The 24,460-nt window shown below is 38.3% G+C and overlaps 1 protein-coding gene across 3 annotated transcripts in view; it reads right to left on the minus strand.

Annotated features, from left to right (window-relative positions):
- LOC136854077 (uncharacterized) overlaps positions 1 to 24,460 on the minus strand; it is a 366,784-nt gene that overhangs the window by 12,421 nt on the left and 329,903 nt on the right. The window contains exon 1 of one of the 3 annotated variants that reach the window (XM_067130213.1): positions 22,214 to 22,422. The exons of the other annotated variants lie outside the window; for them this stretch is intronic. The gene's annotated coding sequence lies outside the window, so the exon portion shown is untranslated. Of the gene's footprint in view, positions 1 to 22,213; positions 22,423 to 24,460 lie in introns of those variants that run through there. 3 annotated transcript variants of the gene reach the window in all.

Below are 24,460 nucleotides of genomic sequence, written 5' to 3' on the forward strand. Positions count from 1 at the left end.
TGCAAGAGATACGTGTCACAAAATGCGAGACATACGTCGGGCGTGTGTGTGTGTGTGTGCGTGTGTGTTTTTTTTTAATTAGTATCAGCGCAGAAAAAAATGCCACCTTTCTTTCATTATCACTGAGGCCACAAGCACACCACCTGACCTTCTCCGTTTCACTTAATTTTGCAACGTGGAATTAGATCTCTTTTCTTTCCTTTTTTAAGAATACGATCATTTTTTCCCTCTTTTCTCATTGGTAAGAGAAAAAAAAACATTTTCCTCCTTTATTTAATTCTTCGTGGTGTCTGTTTAAATGCTTGCATCGTTTGTCAGTCTGTGTGTGTGTGTGTGTGTGTGTGTGTGCAAGGACTGCCTCCTTAAAATTAAACCTCTTTAAGAAGAAAAAAAATCCGTCATTGTTTCTGCACCGTGTAATGTCCTTGGCTTCGGTTGGAATCATTTAAAGCGCATAATAAGTCCCACGACAAAACAGTTGTTCTGTAGCATTTATTGCGACCATTATTATGTACACAGCAAGGTTTCTCTGCAATAGGAGGGATCACAAACTTTCGGTAACACCGGAAGGCCGATATCAGACAAAGCAGCTAAAGAACGAAGTAATCCTTGATAACGAAAGGAAAACGAACAAACAGATTAAAAAAATAAAAGGCAAGATTGGGTTTTTTGCAGGAGGCAGCAGCGGTCGGGAAATACCACTGAGAGAGAGAGAGAGAGAGAGAGAGAGAGAGAGAGAGAGAGAGAGAGAGAGAGTCAGGTCCCAGGTGGTGTAACAAACATCGACCGTCGTCATCGTGTGCCGTTTTCTTCGTGCGTAGACGACCTTGGGGAGGGGATACTATCATATTACGAAGTTATACGCTCCACCCAGCATTCGATGACGTGATTCTATGCGACACTTCTTGACGTTAATGCATAATTGCAATTCCGGGTTCGTATCCATTTCTGTTGTCCGAACTGGTGACAAGACGCCATCAAATGCACAGGCAGCTAAGCATGCCCAATGTGGTGCACTGTATTACTCATAAGAGCAAGAAACTTTTGCGGAACTGGGAGGTGATTCTGCAATATTTCTCAAGGCGACCATTTTCTCTCTCTCTCTCTCTCTCTCTCTCTCTCTCTCTCTCTCTCTCTCTCTCTCTCTCTCTCTGTGCTGGCTTCGCGCGCATGAGATGAAATTGCAACACTAGGTCAGGAAATACCCCCGTGGCAGCGTGATTCATATGAGGGGCCTCTGAACGGACGTTCCAAAGGTCCGCTAATGGCAAACACTCGCACGTTTTCACACACACACTTATCATCATCATTCCTTAAATATGGAGCCATTCGTAATGAACTTAACTTCGTTGAGTAAACTGCTAGATTGCCATACCAGAAAAGACGAGAAAAATAAAAATGATGATAATAACCTTTGAATATTCCTTGTATGTATATGGCCCTCGCACCAAAATTGCTCTTATTATAAAGTCAGGCGATTAAACAAAGGATAATGGAATCAGCGCTAAGCAGAAAGAGAAATTTTACTCGGTGCAGGTTATCAGAAAGGCAGAGATGCCCTCGTATTCCTAGAAGATCAAGGCTGTCTAAGAAACAGCCTTCAACCACGCGGTGGGAAAGAAAACCAGGGACCATCATTTATTTCTACCCTTTAGAAAAGGTACCGGATACCTCATAATTATATATTCATAACCGTAATTGCTTATTTCTATTCAAAATGAATGCCAAATAAATTAAGCCGGTGACAACTGCGCATATTTCCGACTGTTGCAGAAACTAGGTCAAGATGATTTGATGTTTACCAGTCAAGAAAATACCGAGTGAATTCAAATCAAAGATTCAGAGTCTCTAGTGAAAATATACGCATCAATTATACTTAAGAAACACTGATATCGATACCCTTTATTATATCCTACATTTGCTATCAAAGAAAGCGACACTCGTGTTTTAAATAATTATTTTTTGTTTTAATGTTTTGTTACTATATTCAAAACCTTCAAAAAGGACCTCAGAAACGATCTGCTCTGATGGACCTAATTAGTCTTCCGCTTTGAAACTGGACCCTTTCAGGTGAGCGATTCACACTGTCTACCCTGTTGCCAAATAGGATATGGTTCAGTTCCCATGCCAATAAGAAGGACTAGCAGATAAGTAGTTCGGTGCCTATTTACGTTACAACACAATAATTCAGCAAGACGAAGTTTGTATATGACGGTATCTGGGTTGCTGGCAAGGGAAGGAAAGGGTTGGTTCAGTTACAGCTTCTGTGGCTGAAGCTAGCTCGAGGTCTTCATATTACATGAATTGGACTTTACCCAATGGCTTAGTTCTCAAAATATATATATATATATATATATATATATATATATATATATATATATATATATATATATATATATATATATATATATATATATATATATATATATATATATATATAATATGTGTGTGTGTGTGTGTGTATATATGTGTGTGTGTGCATGTATGCATTTATATTCATGTATATATGTACATATATATGTACACACATATTTATATATATATGTATATATATGTATATATGTATGTATGTGTGTATGTATGCATAGTGGTGAAGGTATTCACTTCTTATTGAATAGGGAAAGCATATACTTGTGCTAAACCTATCTCTGCACCTTGTGATAGCCTAACTTTTCTTCCTCTTCTATTCATAACTTGTAAAGCTATTTTACCTTGTCTAGCTTCGTGTAGGCTGGAGGAATAATGTATTCCATTTACTTGTGCTCCTTCTCTAAAGGTTAGAACTTCTTTTCCTACATATAATGGATTTACTGTGCATTCTTACCAGGTGCTTTCTCCTGGTTTAAGCCTTAATTCTCTGTCTAATTTCAGGTAACTTTCCTGGTTAGATTCTTGGTTAATGCTGATTGGTTATGCATTCGTGTTACATACTTGATATGCTTGTTTTGTGGTATATTTTTTAAGATACTTTTCATGCAAGGAGGTTTTCGGAGCTTTGTTTCTTCAAATCATTTTATGTAGTGGTATTCTACAATTCCTATGCTTCCTTCTCATCACCAATTGTTCTCTAGGTGGGTCAGTTGTGATTCCTTGTCTAGCCATAGTTGGATAACCAATTAATATATGTGCAAATGCAGACATGATAACAAATATCATACTATAGCTTATTACAGTAGAAAACTAAAACCAACAGAAGTAAATTACTCAGTAACAGACCTAGAGTCTTTAGCCATAGTAGACGCTTTAAAATATATACGTACATTTATATGATTATTGAGAGACTTTTCTTTGGTGTTACTCTCATAACATTTTGAGAGCTTCCTTGGAGACAATTCATTCAAGAATGAAATAGGTCAGTGACAAAGACCTTGGGAGTAGATGCCACTGCTAGAAACTGTTATCTTTGATAATATGTCAGGATAATGAATTACTTCTTCACCAAGACTCGTTTAAGAAACAAAATCTGCAGCTGCAAATGGGGGACCTGGTTCTCTGTCCCCACCCTGCACCTCTGACAACATCCTACTGCCCGCCCCCGCACGCACAGCGAGTCCCCGCAAAAGTTCTCAAGGAAACGATTGAAAATAATTGACATTTTTCTCATTTCCATCTCTCGGAGAATATGATCCCTCGAGAACCGTTATATACCTGATATGAGGGATCACGCGTCATGTGTAATGCACGAAGAAGAAGAAGAAGGAGAAAAAAGAGAACGATCATGGCGAAACTATGCTCTGTCGACTAGCAATAACTGACGGGCCCATTTCGCCACCCCACAGGAAATGCCGATTTCTAACAACTATGCTCGGGCCACCTACAGAGATTAGACATCATAGGTCCAACAGCGCTCCATTCCTCCTAGCTCCGTCTCAGCCACACGTCTTATAAAAAGCAACAAGGAAAAGAATCCTAGATAACTAGGTTTGCCACAGTGAACGCATACGTTTTGGTTACAACCGCCATTTCAGATTTTTTTTTCCTTTTTAACCTCCTTCCCCGTTGATGCCTCGCTCTTACGTTTTCTTGTGATCAAGACACTTAGCTAAGGATTTCCCCATGGTTCAGATTCCTCGATAACCAGAAGGTCTTCTTCCAATTGACTATGAATTTCCCTGGTATGTACAAAATGAAAGCCTAAGAAATGTGTACGAAGGTTTACCCACTATAGCGTTGTGGGCAGTCTTTTAAACAAGAATCTAGAATCTAGATTCTAAGCCATGCCGTTGCTTAGAGAAGTTTATATCCAGACGAAGCCAAAAGAACTTAGGGAAATCAAAGGAAACTTCTTTCTGTCCACAAACCTAAACATATATACATGCGAGTGATCGTATACATAAATGCGAGCATATAATTACATACGCTACAAAGATACACTTAATATCGTGAATCCCGTCAAGATACGACGTTACAAAAAAAAAAAAAAAATAAGAGAGAGAGAGAGAGAGAGAGAGAGAGAGAGAGAGAGAGAAACAATGACATAACCCGTCACATCTTCCCACTGCTTCCTCTCACGTGTGGACCTCGTGAACTCCAGTAAAACCCAGCCGCTTACCTCTGCAATTACCCGCCGTCATACTAGAGTGATATTTCAATTATCGAGCTGTTCGTAAAACATTTAGATAAGTTGAGTTTTCTACTCCACGGACAGCGACGAAGTGTAAATGAGCACGAGAGTACTGACGGTATTAACATAATATATCATAGTAATGAAGTTACATTTGTTAATGTTGCGTAGATACGGATATCGCTGTGATACGCGGGTAGATAAGGTTGAAATTTACTCGTAGCTGGCTTACTGGCACTTTAGGCTTGAATGTTTGAGCTAGGACAGATTTACCCCTGATTATTCCCTGAATTGGCAAGTGCGTTTCTTCATGCAGCAGGTAACGGATTCCGAGAATGAAGCAACGCGCTGTGAATGATTGTCTGCTCTCTAGGAAGACTTGGTCCGGGCAAGGCGACGGTTATCTCAAGACTCAAGTTTCGGCTCTCGTTTTCTGCGAATGGCCCCGTCCAGGGATAACTCGAAGGAAAGGGGAAGGCGTGCTTAGTTTACCGTGCACGGTTGATCTTTATCTTTCTGCTAGGTTTTCATAATTTTTACAGCGAATCGTGTTAATAGTCCTTCGTTTTCCATTCTGATAACGCACGCTAATTCAACGTTTAGGATATAATAGAATAAAGCTGAGTTTGGTTGTCCACATTTCTAAACGATACACACAATGTATTTTCTTGAGAGAGCGTGAAAAAAAATTACTCGAATATCTCATATGAAAAGGCTAACAAAGAAGACATCTGATTTATCTTACGAAGGCCAGATGAAGTTAATGTTTAACATCAAAATTATTATTATTATTATTATTATTATTATTATTATTATTCAGAAGATGAACCCTGTTCATAAGGAACAAGCCCACAGGGGCCATTGACACGAAATTCAAGCTTCTAAAGTATATGGTGTTCATACGAAAAAAGTAACAGATCTTGGAGAAATACGAGAAATGATTAGAAAACCAGATAGATTAACAAATAAATAAATAAACAGATAAAAATGCAAGTAAAATGAAAGACCGCATGCGAGCAAGAATAACATCACAAGAGACAGGACAGAGAGTGCTGACAATCGCAGGTCGCGACTTCTGCACGCGCAATAATATAATTAGTATTATCTCCAGGTCTCGATATCAGCCGAAGCCACTCCCCCCAAAAGAGGCCTGTCACTTCGCCGGTGATAATTCTTCTTCACGACTTTATCGTTCATTCTAGAGATACACGTTTTAACCTTCAGACAACTAAGAATTTTCCCGCCCACGTCTTTCGCTATCTTTCATGTCACTTTTCGATCGCCTTGTCACTTTCTGTCACCGGAATACTTAGCCTTCAAGAAATGCTAAACTCAGCTCACTAGCATTCTTGCATACTCTTATATATAAGATTTACTTCAGGTTTATATTATGTTATATATATACAATATATGTATATATATATTTATATTTATACAAATATATGAGCATGTATAATATAATATATATATATATATTTATATATATATATATATATATATATATATATATATAAATTTATACATATACTATATATGAGTGTGTGTGTGTATATATATATATATATATATATATATATATATATATATATATATATATATATATATATATATATATCTCTGAATGGTTCACAGGGTCATTCTCCCTACAATTTCTTAAAACGTCGGATGTTGTAATATTACATAACTTGTATGTTTGCGACTTTAAACTTTAAATTACACCTAGAGTATGCATTGCGCATTTCGTCCCCGCTAACATTTTACATCGTAACGCTGAATGCATATCGAAAGTGACCATATTTACGGTTGTCATCAAATTAGGGCGTAACTTCTGTATATCCATAAGATGATTAAAAACAAGACTAGGCGTCACAAAGAACCAAAGACTTCTTCGTAAAATTCGCTTCATAAGTCGACTTCTGGAGTGCTTGTTTACAAATATATTTATAATATATATATATATATATATATATATATATATATATATATATATATATATATATATTAAATTTATACATATACTATATATGAGTGTGTGTGTGTATATATATATATATATATATGTATATATATATATATATATATATATATATATATATATATATATATATATATATATACATATATATATATATATATATATATATATATATATATATATATATATATATATATATATATATATATATATATATATATACTCCTGAATAGTTCACAGGGGTCATTCTCCCTACAATTTCTTAAAACGTCGGATGTTGTAATATTACATAACTTGTATGTTTGCGACTTTAAATTACACCTAGAGTATGCATTGCGCATTTCGTCCCCGCTAACATTTTACATCGTAACGCTGAATGCATATCGAAAGTGACCATATTTACGGTTGTTATCAAATTAGGGCGTAACTTCTGTATATCCATAAGATGATTAAAAACAAGACTAGGCGTCACAAAGAACCAAAGACTTATTCGTAAAATTCGCTTCATAAGTCGACTTCTGGAGTGCTTGTTTACAAAGATGAGCCCAGTTGTCCTAACAGATAAAGAAACTTGCACTCATTACTTGCACTACATATACGAGCGTGTGCAGTAAATGTACCTAAGGGATATCAGAGAAAGCATGATTAGGTGTGTATGCAGCGCTACTATTTAATTTTGTTTCCAAGCTCATCAAAGTAATTTTTCGCAATTATTCCGCTAAAATCTTCACGGGGTGAAAAACGCAAAGACTTGTTTATAAAGCGTATTGGCAACAGAATGCAGAAGGATGCAATAATAATAATAATAATAATAATAATAAAAAATTAGAATAAAGTGGATTTTAGAGGCACTTACCTCCCTCATCCGACTCTGGGTGACTAATGAGAACGAGCAGACGATTCTTATAGCACTTCAAGTTAGTCAAGTTGCTCGCGCGGCAACAAATACGCCGTATTTGTGTAACGTTACAAAGGTGGTTAGAAAGAGGAAGAAGAAATAGACTTGGATTTTGTCGCTCTGACGGCACAGAAAAGCTCAGGCGAAAAAGAAAAAAACGTGGATGATAGTGAAATTTTTACCTGCCAAGCGGATGTTCGCCGATACAGCTCCGAGACTTCGTAAACAAATTGCGATCCCGCGAACATACGAAGGTTGACGTCAACCCCCCCCCCTCTCCTGCTTTTACGTAGCCGTGGCAGAGAGAGAGAGAGAGAGAGGGGGCGGTTAAGAGGGCGGGGAATGGTGATGGTGAGGGTGGGGACGAGGTTGTCCTGGGGGAAAGGAGGGGATAGTGTTAGTCGATGTTATGGTAGTTGATAGGGTGGGGTGGGGGGATCAGGGTGTAGTTACATCTGGTGTATTCAGGGTTAGGGGAGGGCGAGGGTGTGGGGGTGAAGGGAGACCAATTTCCAGGGGGCCTTGTCAACACGTGCATCCTCATCTTATATTTACGGTGGCATTATCCCAAAGCCCTGTTGTTGTTGTTTCATTCTGATGGTTGTACGCAAAAGCGGCAACAAACAACAACATTTTTCTCCTTGCTCTGACGTGTGCGATGATGGCATTTGTAAATAAAAAATGTCGGATAAGAAAACAAATTCCGGCTAGGAAGAATACTCTGTAATGTTGTTGACCTTATGAAAATATCTCCGTATTTAATATTTAGCGACCTCGTTCGTCAGCTGGTCATTGATATGCTATAGGTGCGCTTGATGTTAGCAAGCTGAAGTAAACGTGACCGAGAATTGTTTCCTGAAGTTGCTGGATCAGAGAAGGGACAGAACACGAAACTGAGAATTACGGGCAGAAAAGCATTTATGACACTGGCATTTTCCCTCATGATTACAAATTAACAGATGGCCTTTGAGAAGGGACTGGACATAATCTGACTTTTGATAAAGGATTCCAGTATGAAACTGATGTTTGAGCAAATACAAACACGCTAACTCAGACCAAGCACTGGAACGCAAAGATTGAGTTTTTAACAGCTGCCACTGATCTGGATGTACAGTACTGCAGTTACAAGGCTAACTTTGTTGCAAAGATTATCTGGCGGAAATGTTTCATATCCGGCTAAAAGATTTCGTTGCGAGCGTTTGCAAATTTACTGATTACAGTATCCCAACGGGACATTTCGTCCCTAGTTTGACGAACTGGCGTTCCCCACTCAGAGAAAATGGGCTTCAAAGATTATGATATTATTCAGAGCTTCTAAGTAGTTCATCTTTTGATGAAATTTGGCTGGAAAATGTGACAATGCAGAAAGATGAAATTTTGGCATGCTTTAGAGTATCAAAACAGACTCTTTGGCTGGCAAACTCAAAAATTAAAAGAATCGATGTCAACTTTAGCATTTTGAGTCATTCGAAGATGACTAAGTACAACTAGCGACAGATCTCATTAAACTTGACTTTCTAGTTTTCTCTGTTCGTTAAAACTTGAGCCAGTTCTTGCACCTTTGCAGTAAGCCTCTGACGATATACGAAAACCTCACTGTAGTCTTGAATTGTGCGAATAGAACATGTGCATTTTATAAATCAGTACAAGCCGATTACTTCCTGTATGCAACATCATGTTCAGACAAAAAGGCCCGAGGATTAGCCAGAAAGAGCGTTAATATCTGAAAGGACTAAGAACAAATCCAAGACTGCGATTATACTGACACTTAAACTTTCCTTCCGTACAAACCCTCGAACATCCAAGACTTCCCAAGGCGCAAGACGATATTAATGATATTAAGTTACCGCGACGTAAGATGCTCAACCAGTATGTTAATTTTACCTGTCATCTGAACTGCGGAGAACGCAGATGCGTAGTGGTTTTAAACACTGCCGTCCCAGAAAGGGGAAACGTGAATAATAACCTAATTCGAATTTCAGTCCGAAATTTGCGAGTGAACTCGCCGCTGATGTTATCCTGCCTGGTCGGGATGTTATAGATGTCTGGAACAATTCCACGGCGGAATTAAGAAGGTCAGCGGCAGCAGACGGCCAGTTAAGTCTCAGGTCGTTCCATACCGGCCATTCCACCTAGTGCCTGGATGAGGAACGGTGGAATGGAACGGATAGATGAGTGACGTAGCTACGAGAAAACATTCTCCAACCGCCGGTCGGATTGATGGCTCTTTGCACACTGGCATCAAGTGCTGGCAACTGCAGGCTTAAAAATCGACGCTTAGTTAATTGGATGGTAATAGGCTGAAGTGGCGTTTCAAAATGTATTTTAGAAGCGCTTCGTCCGACCTCAAATTAACTCGGCCCATGATCTTCTTCAGCGCCGTATGAATATGGTTCGCGTGTGTGTTTGTTGTACACACACACATATACATCTATATGTATACACATATACATATATATATATATGTATATATACATATATAAACATATACACACATATATGTTAATATATGTACATATATATACTGTATATATATAGATATATATACACAGTACATATATATATATATATATATATATATATATATATATATATATATATATATATATATATATATATGTGCATATATGTATATATCTTTTTCTTTATATAATCATACATTTACCATCAATTTTCTTTAATAAATATTAGCAGCATTAAATGATTTCTGAATATGTAAGAACATTACTAAGATTATAAAGGTATCTAAAGTCTATAACGGCTAAAAACTAACTCAACAAACAGGTTTGGGAAGCAAAGATTTCTTGAAGGTTTTTGTCAGGCTATTCAAAAGGTGTGTGAGAGAGAGAGAGAGAGAGAGAGAGAGAGAGAGAGAGAGAGAGAGAGAGAGAGAGAGAGAGAGAGAGAGAGAATCCATACTGTGTAATATGCTTGCTTTACAAAGTAATGCCATATCACCTATGAATTCAAAAAACGCCTACTGTAGCTGTATAGCTCATTAAGGCTGCGCAAATTAGCATTCACTCGTCACTTATCTATGGTTTGTATATATATATATATATACATTATATAATATATATGTATACATATTATGTAATATGCATTATAATATATATATATATATATATATATATATATATATATATATATATATATATATATATATATATATATATATATATATATATATATATATAAATATACATAAATATATCTTAATATACCTATATACATAAATATAACTATCTATTTATCTATCTATCTATATATATATATATATATATATATATATATATATATATATATATATATATATATATATATATATATATATATATATATATATATATAGAATGTGTGTGTGTGTGCATGTCTGTGTGTGTTATCACGGTTTGAACATCTTGGTCACAAGGAGAGGACCTGGGCAAGGACAGGCAGATGGGCACACCTTTTTTTTTTTTTTTTTTTTTTTTTAAAAATACCCTTCGTGCTACTTTGCAACCACGGTTAAGGAGGCCATTCTGCTGGCAAATTCCTCCTAAAAAAACTTGTCGGGAACCAAAAGGCAATATATTTCCTGTTGCATATATATAATATATATATATATATATATATATATATATATATACACAGATATATATATATATATATATATATATATATATATATATATATATATATATATATATATAAAGAGAGAGAGAGAGAGAGAGAGAGAGAGAGAGAGAGAGAGAGAGAGAGAGATTAACCACTTGAGCAAATTGTCATACGTATCAACAGAAGGAAAATGCCTCAGTTCAAGGCTGCAAGCAGATTTACCTACGTCACCGAGTACAATAAGTGTCGAGAAAAAAAAACTGACCAAACAGCTGAAATCACTGCTCCGTAAGTCCGGCCTGAAACAGGAGAAGTCTGAAAGAGAGAGAGAGAGAGAGAGAGAACACTGTAAATCCTTCGCCAAAGTTTCTGACGTAATCGTTAACGGGGAACAACGTGCTTTCGTCACTTCTCTTACGACCACTACGTTTTCCTTGAGTAGTGGCTTTGAACAACTCTTTTCTCCTCTTCTCTCTTTTCTTTTTTAATGTTAGTGAGAGTGCCCTCCTTATCCTATTTTATAATTCTGGCTGTATCGCTAACAAAATTCTTCAACATAAATTTTATTTCATGAGTTCTTATTGTTCTGTTACAAAGAAGAAGAAGTAGAAGAAGGATTTCATGAGCTATTGTTGTTGTTCTGTTACAAAGAAGAAGAATAAGAAGGATTTCATGAGTTCTTATAATTGTTGTATTATAAAGAAGAGGAAGAAGAAGGATTTCATGAGTTATTGTTGTTGTTCTGTAACAAAGAAGAAGAATAAGAAGGATTTCATGAGTTCTTATTGTTGTTCTGTTAAAAAGAAGAAGAAGAAGAAGGATTCCATAAGTTATTGTTGTTGTTCTATTACCAAGAAGAAGAAGAAGAAACTAAATATATTCTAACGAAATTCTGGAAGCAGTATCTCAAGACCAAACATCAAAATACCGTTAGAATGACAATGATGATGATATCATAGGGTGCTGGGTTTCAAACTAGCCTGAAGATATGAAAAGATTATTACTAAGGAAAGAAAACGATCTCATCTGCGGGTTCCCGACTCAGCAATTGCATCGCCTCTCATCCTGGAATGAATCACTTGCATCGTTTTAGAAGAAACCCAACAACGTCAAGCGGGTTCCAGACTACCTGGAATGCAAATGGGAGAACGACTTCGGAGATCCGGTAATCGCGCGCCTTTTTTGCCTCACACGTAAGTCTCACTTCGCCCAAAATCCCGGTTGATCAACGCCTTCAAAGAGGTCGTAAAGATCTGACCTTACCCTTCATGGGTAGCTCTCTCACTTTCACCTGCGACAAGACACCTGGACCTGGGTAGGAAGGGCAGGGGGTGGTTGTAGGAGGGGACGGGGGATGAGAGCTGCTGCTGCTGCTGCATGCATTGAGCCTCCTGCAACATCCTTGAAATGCTGCACTTCCCCAAATTTGGGATTTCTGGTGTTACACACTGCGCATGCGGTGGCTTGGCTGGGGCAACCCCCGGGGAAGAACCAAAGGAGGCTCCGAGGATCAGGAAATTCTGCGAGTGTCGGCGAAAGGCTTCTCTCTCATTCAACGATCCTGCAGGACTTCCTCTTGCGTCAGTGACAAAGCATGGCGAAGTTGGTTTCGGGCCAGCTTTGTAAGTTAGGCCACGTCGACATGGAGAGAGAGAGAGAGAGAGAGAGAGAATGAATAATTCGCTGCTAGGGTGAACGCCGATCGTTTTTATATGCTTTTTCTTCCCACTCCTACGTATTGCTTCTCCTGTTCGACTCTGTCAACGGCGCTGAATTTTCAACACCTGCCCAGCGTCACAAAACGCGAGTGTGACGGCCATCACTCCCGTTTAGCAGGATTCAGTGGACAGGAATGCAGGTGTCGTCGACGCCTGCACAGGTAGGAGAAAAAGGTACGTAAAGGTCGCGATGACAGGAATCGGGAAATACTTAATAAGCAATGCAACTTCCACCATTCCTGGTCGAAAGTAGAAAGATCAGGGGTGAGTGTGTGTTGTTTCTCGGGAAATGGACGATGAGTGCCGACCCCGATCAAGATCGACAACACAGGAGGCTTTTAAAAGCATCTGGTAGGTCCTTCGAGCTCAAATAGTGTCTTCAGCTTCCTCACTAAGGAAGCATAGAGCGCAACAAAGGAAAGTTTGTTTGAAAATACCTGGTTAAAAACGGATACACGAGAATTTCAATTCGCATTTTCCTCGTATTTATAAATAGATAAATAAAGATATGTACGCATATATTATATCTATCTATCTATCTATCTAATATATATATATATATATATATATATATATATATATATATATATATATATATATATATATATATTGTATGTGTATTTTTGTTTATGTGTACAACTGTGTTTGTTCGTAATATTTACATCTCTAAATCCGAATGCTTATTGTATGAACACATATATCGTCTATGAGTATGTTCGTAGGTGTGTGCGTGTGCGCACGCGCGCGCCTGCTAGAATTACAGGCGTATTTACCAGCATATGTATGTACGTATATACGTATGTATCTATAGAATGAGCTTCAGACGCGATGGAAATGGAACTGCTTATCGTGGAAGCATGTCTGCGTAGGTTCTAAGTGGAAGAAATTTGGTGTCGAAACAGGAAGTTCCCACTAGATAAGAAGAATCGGATTTTAAAAATAAGGGCATATTCCAAGACCAGAAAATACACTCACAGAAAACAGATTTATGCAATCTCACACGGATACACAAGTATCGTTCGATTTTATCATATACTGTATGTATATATATACATTATATATACATAAATATATATATATATATAATTATATTGTATAATATATATATATATATATACAGTATGTATGTATATATATATATATATATATATATATATATATATATATATATATATATATATAACATATTGAATCTTTTCATAAATTCTGGAATGTACGGAAACCACACGTACGCTGTCACGTAAAATCGGAATACTCATAACCTTTAAAAAAAATTCAAACTAATTGGGAGCCCGTGAATGCTTATATGAAATAGAAGAAACAACGGACAATGATGTCAATTCCTTTGTGACAGCGCAGCTAATATTATGATAAGGGCACTCAGGTCCCTGGAACTGGAAGTCGTTCTTCCAGTAAAGCATTCGACTTACGAACGCCAGAACGCCATAGCAATTCTCGAACAGCTTCTTCATTTTCATTCCTCGGTGATTAAGAGCATTTTCAAAGCTGCGGCGATGGCAAGTTCCTGTTTACCCACCAGCGTCACAATTCTGCTGAATGCTATCGATCGGAACTTCCTTCCTTTACTCGTATCACTTCGCCGGTATCTAATGAGGCTGTCAACGCTGAGAACGAGTCTAAATGCGAACGAAAAGCAGCGACGATAAGATGGGGAAGAGGAAAGCAATGGCGGCGATAGACAGACGCAGGATACAACGAAGGGCCGACTTACAAGTGAGGATTGATCCGGTGTGTCTAGGGAAGTTTGTCCTTTAATAAATCATCCGTGTGGCCACCTCTGGCCAAGGACAAGGGACAATACTGAATCATTGAACAAAGCCGTCTGATGCCACGGGTGACTTTTCCTTTTTTTTTCCTCTTCCCCTCTTTCTTTTCCGCTACGACGAAAGGGAAATGGAAAGAAATGGGTCGTCTTTTGAAAGGGGAAACATCGCTCGGTCAAATTTCGATGTCGATTCGTTTCGTTTTAGACAAATGGTTGCATTTTCGTCATCATTTTTTTTTTTATTTCAATCACGGTTATGCGTCAATGAAATCTCTTTCTTTGTGTATGTATATATATATACATATATACATTATATATATATTTATGTGTATAAATAAATATATATATATATATATATATATATATATATATATATATATATATATATATATATATATATATATATATATATATATATATATATTTATATATAATTTTTTTCTTTCTTATTTTCTCAGAGCTGAATGCTATACTAGAAATCCTGTCAAATTCTGGATAGCGATAACAGTGCACATCGGAAAGGAATCTAACACTGAAGGATATTCAGGAGGGCACTTCCTTGTCACCAGACATTTGAATGAACTCCCAGGTGAGTCATTGAAACAGAGGAGTTTCAGAATGCTAAGGTGGGCGTCTAAATTGTTTTTTTTTTTTTTTTTTTTTTTTGCCCCTTTAGGTTTATTTCACAGAGAATCTCTGATGTCACGTTTTCGTCTTTTGGTATGGAGGCGGTTTCATTTTCCTTATTCCTGTCTCTTTCGTATGAAATCGCCGAATCAAGGAAGGCTAGTTTGTCGTCTGCACTGTAGGCATTACTTGGGGTTTTTCGCAGCGTTCCTTCGGACCCTAGCTGCCACACCTTTCGTTCCTTTTACTGCACCTCTGTTCATATTCTCTTTCTCTCGTCATACTTTCCACCCTCTCCTAACAATTGATTCACAGAGCAACTGCAAGGTTTTCCTCCTGTTACACCTGTCAAACCTTCTTACTGTCAATTTCCGTTTCAGAGCTGAACGACCCCATAGGTCCCAGCGCTGAGCCTTTGTCCTAAATTCTATATTCTATTCTATTCTTGTTTGTCATGTAATTATTTTTTTTGGAACAGACAGATTGCCTTTATCAAGAACAGCAGCGATAATTAATGCGACGGCAACAGCGACAAGAAAATCGATAACATTAATGAATAAGTAGTAAACACAAATATGCCTCAAACATAGCGGTGCTGAAGAAGAGGCAAATTCCAAGTCCATAGTATAAGTAACGTAACTGAAAACTATGATATGTTTGTTCCTCTCCTCCCCATGAGTTTTGTTTGCTCTCTCCTTAGGTTTCCTTTATATATACTGTATATATATATATATTATATATATATATATATATATATAATATGTATATATATACATATACATATACATATGTGAATATACAGTATATGCAATGGATCAAAGAATTAGAGAAGAAACATCTGTAGGTGAAGAACAATTTGGTTTCATACCAGGAAGAGGAACAAGTTAAGTATATCTTAGTTTAACCAGACCACTGAGCTGATTAACAGCTCTCCTAGGGCTGGCCCGAAGGATTAGATTCATTTTACTTGGCTAAGAACCAGTTGGTTACCTAGCAACGGGACCTACAGCTTATTGTGGAATCCGAACCACATTATAGCGAGAAATGAATTTCTATTACCTCTGATTCTTCATTGGCCGGTCGGAGATTCGAACTCGCGGCCAACAGAGTGGTAGCTGAGAACGGAACCCGCTCGCCCAACGAGGATCTTAGGAAGAGGAACGACAGATGCAGTGTTTGCCCTCTGACAGATGATGGAAAAACACCGGGAAAAGCAGAGAGGACTGCACATAGTATTCATAGATCTAGAAAAGGCATATGATAGAGTCTCACGCCAAGGATAAAGGGAACACTGGAGAAGTATGTGAGGTTGGTCCAAGCAAAAACGCAGGTTAGAACCAGTGTTGGGTCAACTGGATGGATACCAGTAAGGGTTGGTTTACATCAGGGATCTGCTTTAAGCCCATGTCTTTTTGACCTGGTAATGGATGTGCTATCTCAAGGAATAAGAGATCAATCCCCCTGGTGCATGTTGTTTGCTGAAGACATCGCGTTATGCAACACCAACAGAGTGGTAGTGGAGTCAAAACTAAAGCAGTGGAGGAAGGTACTGGAAGACAGGATTAAAGATCAGTAGGAAGAAGACTGAATACCCAAGTTTTAATGAAGACCAAGACTTCGAGGTTAATTTGGAAGGGACAAGGCTGAACCGAGTAGAAAAATTTAGGTATCTTGGTTCAACAGTGGCTGATGATGGAAATTTGGATGTAGAAACAACACACAGAGTGCAGGCTGGGTGGAAAAATTGGAGAAAGGTGTCAGGTGTCTTGTGCGACCTCAGAATCAACATAAAGGTTAAAGGAAGAGTGTATAAGATAGCTTTGATGTATGGAACAGAAACACGGCCGGTAAAGAGAGTGCAAGAGAAGAAATTGGATGCGGTAGAGATGAAAATGGTCTGGTGGATGTGTGGAGTAACAAAAATGGACAGAATAAAGAATGAAAGAATAAGAGGAACTACTAAAGAAGGCCCAGGAAAGAAGACTGCAATGGTATGGCCATGTGATGAGAAGGGATGAGACATATGTAAGGAGGAGAGTGATGCAGACGGAGGTGCCTGGTGGGAGAGCGAGAGGAAGACCGAAGCGAAGGTGGATGGATGTAGTTAGAGAAGATCAGAGAAACAAACAATCGTCAGAGGACGATGAGTTTGACCGAGCCAGGTGGAGGAGGAAAGCTGTCAGAAACATCGACCCCACATGGAAGTGGGAAAAGATGTAGAGAAAGATTTGTATGTATATGCAAATAAATAAATAAATTAAATTACTATATGTTTATTTATATTTATATATGTGTATATGTATAAATAAATAAATATATATGTACAGTATATATATACAAATATATATATATATATATATATATATATATATATATATATATATATATATATATATATATATATATATATACATATACGAATGTGTGTGGTGTGTGGATGCATGTGTGATGGGTTTGTGTATAATAGTATAACTTATGTATCTAAGTGAGACGGAGAGATAGATCACTTACGTAATTATTCCATAACGTATTTGGAGATGCTAGGGTCACCGGTTCCGACGCCATAATTGAAACGGCCTTATTTGTGTGCAATTAGGAATTCAGTCATCTGGAGACGTAGTAAACAGCAACACGGGATGGGGATGCTAATGATTGTCAGTGGAGTTAGACGCCAAATATCAGACGCTGTCTGATGGCGTTCGTATGGCTTCAAACAGTTACTGGGTGACATTTGGATAGATGTGGCTAATACAGAATTATTGGTATGGTTTGATTTCCGCTTTTCCTCCTTGCAGTTCGATGGTATTTTAACTCTTGGTAATAGGAATGAATTAATATAGCTTTTCTTGCTATCGCAGCGTGATGTGTGAAGTACATAGGTACGGAGACGCGCTCAATATGAATATTTAATTTAACAATGTAATTGTGTTAATGACTGTTAACTAGCTCCTGATTGTTACCTAAAAAATCTGGATTAAGTAAAAATTGAATGTAAACGTATGTTTAAACATAATATCAGTGTTGTAATCCTTATTATATTTTAAAATCATATAAAGCGAAATGAAACAGGGGTATATCATAAATGGGAGTATTTTTTTATTGCCTGTCTCCTACCGCAGATATCTGATCAACCATAAATTTTTGGAGGTCGACTCTGCGGGAATAAACTGTATCTGTCACACCAACCACTTAAAAAAAAAAAAAGGTCCGGTTTCGAAAACAGCAAGCTGTGCAGATACAACACCTAAACAGAAAAGACCTGGAACATGTACTGTAATATCCTGGTGCTCGGTTCTGTGACCTTACAACTCTCTTCAAGTCAAGTTTCATGGATTCACGAACACCGGAAAGGTGAGAGAGGTTCATTCCAATGGGGTTTTAGCGTGGGAGGCGACAACCCTGCAAACTGGAATGCTCCGCTGGAAATTTCTCATGAAATGTTGTATGTGTGTGGAGAGAAATTTTCTGAAAGCAAGGTGCAGGCTTTTGGAGGAAAAAGATGGGCATACATACACACAAACATCATCGCAAAGCTATTCAAGATAGTGCATATTTATTTCCAGCAAGGTAATGCATACTTGGATATACATGTTATAAAGCAAAAATATGGTGACTTGAGTCATCGTAAATGCTATATATGTATCAATCTTCTTCCTTTAACGTGCTTTTTTCCCATTTGTATGGGGTAAGCACAATGCCTTCTTTTTGAAGGACTTTGATTTGGCTTTGGGGTAGACATTTTAGTCTCGATCGGCTGCCCTGCCTGTCATCGCTTAGACCCCAGTAGCGTATGTACATGTATTGTACCAGTCATCAGCGCCCTTTATCCCAGCAGCGAGACGTTGCGCGGTTAGGTCGACAGTCGAGACATGTGAAGTGTGTGTTACGTTTTTAGAAAGATGTTGGAGTGGTTTTGTGTGTGTCAATATATGTATCAGTGTATGTCATCATATGAGATTGTGAATATATTCAGACTATATGTAGTTGTAACGCGCTCGAGCAAATATTATGAAGATGACTTACAGCGAAGAAATAGATAGATAGATAGATAGATAGATAAAGTCTTGGCGTTCTTGGCTTTCTCTGAATGAGAATCAATGTCCGAAACGCTATTGTTTTTGAGAATATATTCCTTCCTCTTTTCTGCAGTGAATATTGGAAAGCTTTTATAATATTGATAGGCAACGTTTTCTGTGGCTGAAATAGAGTGGGATAGTTTTTTTTTTTATGTTCGCCCTCCTCTCTCTCTCTCTCTCTCTCTCTCTCTCTCTCTCTCTCTCTCTCTCTCTCTCATTCTCAGTTATTGAGAAGTTCAAAACAGATATTCAGACGTTCTATAATGCTACCAAGGGAGACGTAGATCCTTTTGGCCAGCAGTGCGCCAAGACTTCCTGCATCTGGAGTACGCAAAGATGGCGTATGTGTTTTTTTTTTTTCTTAAATATTGTCAACCTTTCTTACAGTAATGCTTAGATCCTGAATCAAGCACAGACAGCAGGGAGAAGCATTGTGACGAGGAAGAACTTTGACACGGAGCGGCTGATGGGCTGACTATAGGCAGTGGTCTCTTTCTCGGCGCATTCCTAAAAATTCCACTACGCCTCTGTTTACATAGGCAGTGAATTATGTGCCTGATACTTAATCAACTGTTGTTTGTTAGACGGGGAGAGAGAGAGAGAGAGAGAGAGAGAGAGAGAGAGAGAGAGAGAGAGAGAGAGAGAGAGAGAGAGAATAATATACTGAATGATGGCTACTTCCTAAAATTATTTACCTCTCATATCACAGTTAAAATACGGCGTGGCCTCGACGAGGTAAGCCGAGCTCCTCCGGATTTAAGCCATCCATTCCTCTCTTAAGACAGTCAGGTACAAGAGGTTATATATCGCACATACTCATGCCGATGCATTTTGAATGCTTTCGCACGTATCTCAGCTGTAGTGTTCATGCGGGAAAGCATGAAATTCAAGCAAATCTCCTGAGTAAAACAAGTTGTAGATCCAAGATATTTCTCTTGTTCAAAAGGCAAACAATGTACCCACGTGTCTTCATTGGCACGCAGACAAAATTGGGGTGAGTAATTGAATTTATCGAGACTTCAGTCATATATATTTTGTTGATTTCGTAAGTGCTTGCAGTAGAGAGCAGAATAGTATTGCGATAATAGATTGTTGGAATATTTTGACTGGGTTTGCGTATTAATATGCTCTTTGTCTTAATTCAAGTTCATCTATTTATTCATAATCTTTACATATAAATTCTTCCTCTTGAATAAATCGTCTGGAGTCAAAGTCGCATTCGCATGATTGCGAGCAGCTTTTCCAAATGAATTCTTCAGTCTTTCATTTATATTCCAAAATCTACATTAATGCTTCTGTCATCATCTAATTCAAGTTCTTCTGTATACATTAAATATGTATACAGTCATTAATGTCTGCTTCTTCCAAAGAATGTCTTTAGTAAAGAGAATTCTCTACACTCCCAGTATCCAACACATTAAAAAGTTCGTATTTTAAATCAGAGTGTCAACAGTCATTAAAGAACGTAAGAGTAATATCGTGCGAAGCTTTTCTATTCAGGCAAGTGACAATCTACGACTTTTATAGATATTTATGATGTAAATCTTCTTATGGAAACGGATGTGTGCGTGCGTATATTCGTTTCTTCAATCACACGCCTTCATTCTGCAGACGGGGTGGCTCCACTAATTGTTACGCTTCGTCCTCTTAGCAATGAAGTTTTTAGCCTGATAATTTGCCCCCGTGATGATCACATGGGCTTCGTGTACCCATGGTATCTCTCTGGCATTGCTTTTTGAACAACCATCCAAGTACTGACCACACCCAACGTTGTAAAACTTCACTTGCAGAAAGAGCACTTGTATTTCCGTTGTGTATGTGTGTATGTATGTATATATATATATATATATATATATATATATATATATATATATATATATATATATATGCAAATCTGTCTAGTGGAGAAGTGTTCTTATATCTGGGAGAGTCCATAAAGACCATTCATGAGTTGGATCGAACGCTTTTGGTCTAATTGTTGTCCCATGGTTTTACCTGAACTAAGAAACGTGTCGTCTTCAACGTAAGTCTGTTGTCCTCAGTTCTGTGGATGTTACTTTTCCAACACTCTTGAGAGCCTGATTATTTTGTGTCGTCACTCTCCAGGCCTTGCTGTAAACATCATGCTCCGCGGAGACAGTGTTAATATTACAAACTCGAAAATTCGCCGGTTCGTTCACTCCCCGAATGTGAGATTCCCTACCTTCCTCTGTGTTCCGCGGTCAATACGTACTTCTCTACAGTTGCTGGGGGAAGGAAACCACAGCTTCGAACACCTCCGCCTAAAAGAAAAAGGTCACGGGGTGTGAAGTTGACCAGAGGAAAACATTCCAAAATTGGGAGAACAAAGAAGCACTGGGAGCACGTTGCCCCACTGTCATATCATTACAGGAAAGGATGCTTTCTAATGATGTGTGACAACTTTAGAGGATATATCTTTAAACACTAAGATAAATATAGCTTGCGGTGGACAAGAGACTCTAATGGCTGTTAGATGCACAGAATAATCAGCTCAGTTTGACCATTGTGTAATGGATGTTAAGAGTCGATACACGGTACGAGATCTTCCAGTCGTCAACAGAATTGCCGGACGAACGTTTGCCATTGTTGTACCTGTCATTGGGGACGGAGACTCTGATTTTATAAATAACTTGTTTTTGTTGAATAGTAATGGAATTTGTCAGAGATTGGTTGCGGTACACTCACTGGCACAGCACAGATAACGCACTCTTTCCTCCATAGGAATGTCAATTTTAGCACATCTACCTCTGTGAACTTAGACAAAACATTTAATATATAATGTATAATGTAGAGGCACTTACATGAATATATACATTTACAAATGGGTTTTAATGGTCGGAAAGTTCGCGAACATCATAATACTGATTACCTATCACGATAGCTTATAATTACTCACATTCTTGGGAAGTTGGAAAACAGAGAAACAACAAAGTTAAAAAGTCCAAACTCACAAGGAAACGGTGTTAGCGCCTAGTTGTACTTCTATTGAATGTCCTCGCCGGGTTGAAGACAAAAAAAAATATATGATGAGAAATGCTTGTGAAGTACACTGCGAAATTCCAAGGGTTTCCAAAAGCGAAATTTCAGCGCCCGGATACGACGACGACGACTTCGAGCGCCGCTAAAAAATTTCACTAAGTAAACGTGTCTGTTCCCACCTGCGGCAACATTCTTTGTAATCTGAATTTTCGCGGTACCTTGCGCTTAGCAGAGCAGCAGCTCTTTCATTCCTCTTTTTTTTTTTTCCTTTTTTTTGTCTTCTTCCTTTATCTGATATTCCTTATCTGAATACTTCGCCTTCCTTTCCCCCCACCCCTCCCGCTACCCCCCAACCCCATCTCCCTGCCTTTACCCCTTATCTTGGACGTACTCAGTTTCTGTCTCAAAGAGAAACCCCTTCGCTTTGTTTTGGGTCAGTTGCTGTTCCGGCAAATCTACAGTTAAAATCTGCGTTGACTGAGTTTTTTCTTTTTTTTTCATAGGTTTGTAAGTTCCTATAGCAAGGTGAGCACGGTCAAACTGGAGAATTTCTTACTGAGAAATGAGAAATTACGAGTACTGCTCCATGGAAAAGTTAATTGAGAACAATTTTTTGTTTTGAGTTGATCACTACATCTTGGAACAGTTCATGGTTTGCGCTGAAGATAATTCCGTCACAGCTTATTACTTCCATCGTGATTTCTGAATGTCTTGGTTTGTTGACAGTTGAATAACTACGGTAACTATCAACATACCAACACTTTTACTTCTATTAGCTTTACAATGACTACTAACGCCCAACGCTAAACCCAAAAGTGCCCGGCGATCTCCTGTTGCCCATAGGCCTAAGCTTCACTCATCCAGTTGAGCCTGTTATAAGCGCTCTCAAGGCCTCTCTGTCTCGTAAAACGTGACACATCCATCCACCGCATTGCACTGGGGACGGAATCAGATTCGCATCCAACGCCAGTAACCATGATGAAGGTGTTTTGATGTACGAATCGTCAGCTTCAGATATGGGAATTCAGAACGATGACTGATAAACCGGACTGCGATAAAATTTAGATCGTCTCTCTCTCTCTCTCTCTCTCTCTCTCTCTCTCTCTCTCTCTCTCTCTCTCTCTCTCTCTCTCTCTCTTTGTAACTAAGTCGGCGAAATGTCTCGTAATTCTACAGTAAAATAAATTGCATAAAAGGAAAATAATCCACAAGAAGACTAACACAAAAGGAAATCTGTCGTTTTGTTTACACTTATGTCTATTTTTGCGTGTATGCACAACACACATACGCGCGCGAAGTGAGAAGTTTAATAACAATTACATCTATTCTTCGCTTATGTAAAGCTGTAAAAAGTATGTCTTAATTCGTTCTTTGAGAGGGGGACGGGAGATGGGGGGAGGGGTTGCTTTTTCAGCTCAAGCCTACGATCGTCTGAAAAAATGTATTGATAATGTTCGTTTAATCGAATTTCCTCTTGTCAGAGTTGCAAGTCATTGGATTTATCGCGCTGAATGGTGCAGTCACCGATCGATGTGAAAAACAAATGTGTCCTTGTTTTAGTTCATAATTTTGCCCTTTTTTCTTGAGCGTACAAGAGTCACATTAAAATTGCATTCTCAACTCTGCTAATTTCCAGAGTAAGTGAAACGAGCAGGGCTTGTAACTGTCATAATTTCTCCCGTCAGCTTTTGACTTTTCCTCGGAGGAATTTATTCCTGATCTACGCCGACGTCTCCTGGATTTCAGGTGTATCGGATCTATTTCTCTTTCCTCATATTTACCTATTTAACTCCTGTACCTGTAATTTGCTTCTCTCTCTCCCTACAGAGAGGAATAAAGAATTTCGGCCAAAGGCCAAACGCTGGGACCTGTGAGGTCATTCAGCGGTGAAACGGAAAGAGTCAGTAAAAAGGTGTGAAAGGTGTAACAGGAGGAAAACCTCGCCGTTGCACGATGAATCAATTGTTAGGAGAGGGTGGAAAGTAAGATGGAAGGAAGAGGATATGAACGGAGGTACACTAAAAGGAATGAAAAGGGTTGCAGCCAGGGGTTGAAGGGATGCTGCAAAGAACCGTAAGATAATGCCTACAGTGTACAGCATGAGTTGCACTGACGGCACTGCCCATTACGGAGGTACTCTCTCCCTACAGGCTGATTTTCCTGGAGCCATTTTGGGTTTATGCTCGTAGTCCGTTGACTCTGTCCATAAGGGTTTTCAG

The sequence above is a fragment of the Macrobrachium rosenbergii genome, chromosome 28, assembly GCF_040412425.1.
Source record: "Macrobrachium rosenbergii isolate ZJJX-2024 chromosome 28, ASM4041242v1, whole genome shotgun sequence".
Taxonomy (NCBI): Eukaryota; Metazoa; Arthropoda; class Malacostraca; order Decapoda; family Palaemonidae; genus Macrobrachium; species Macrobrachium rosenbergii.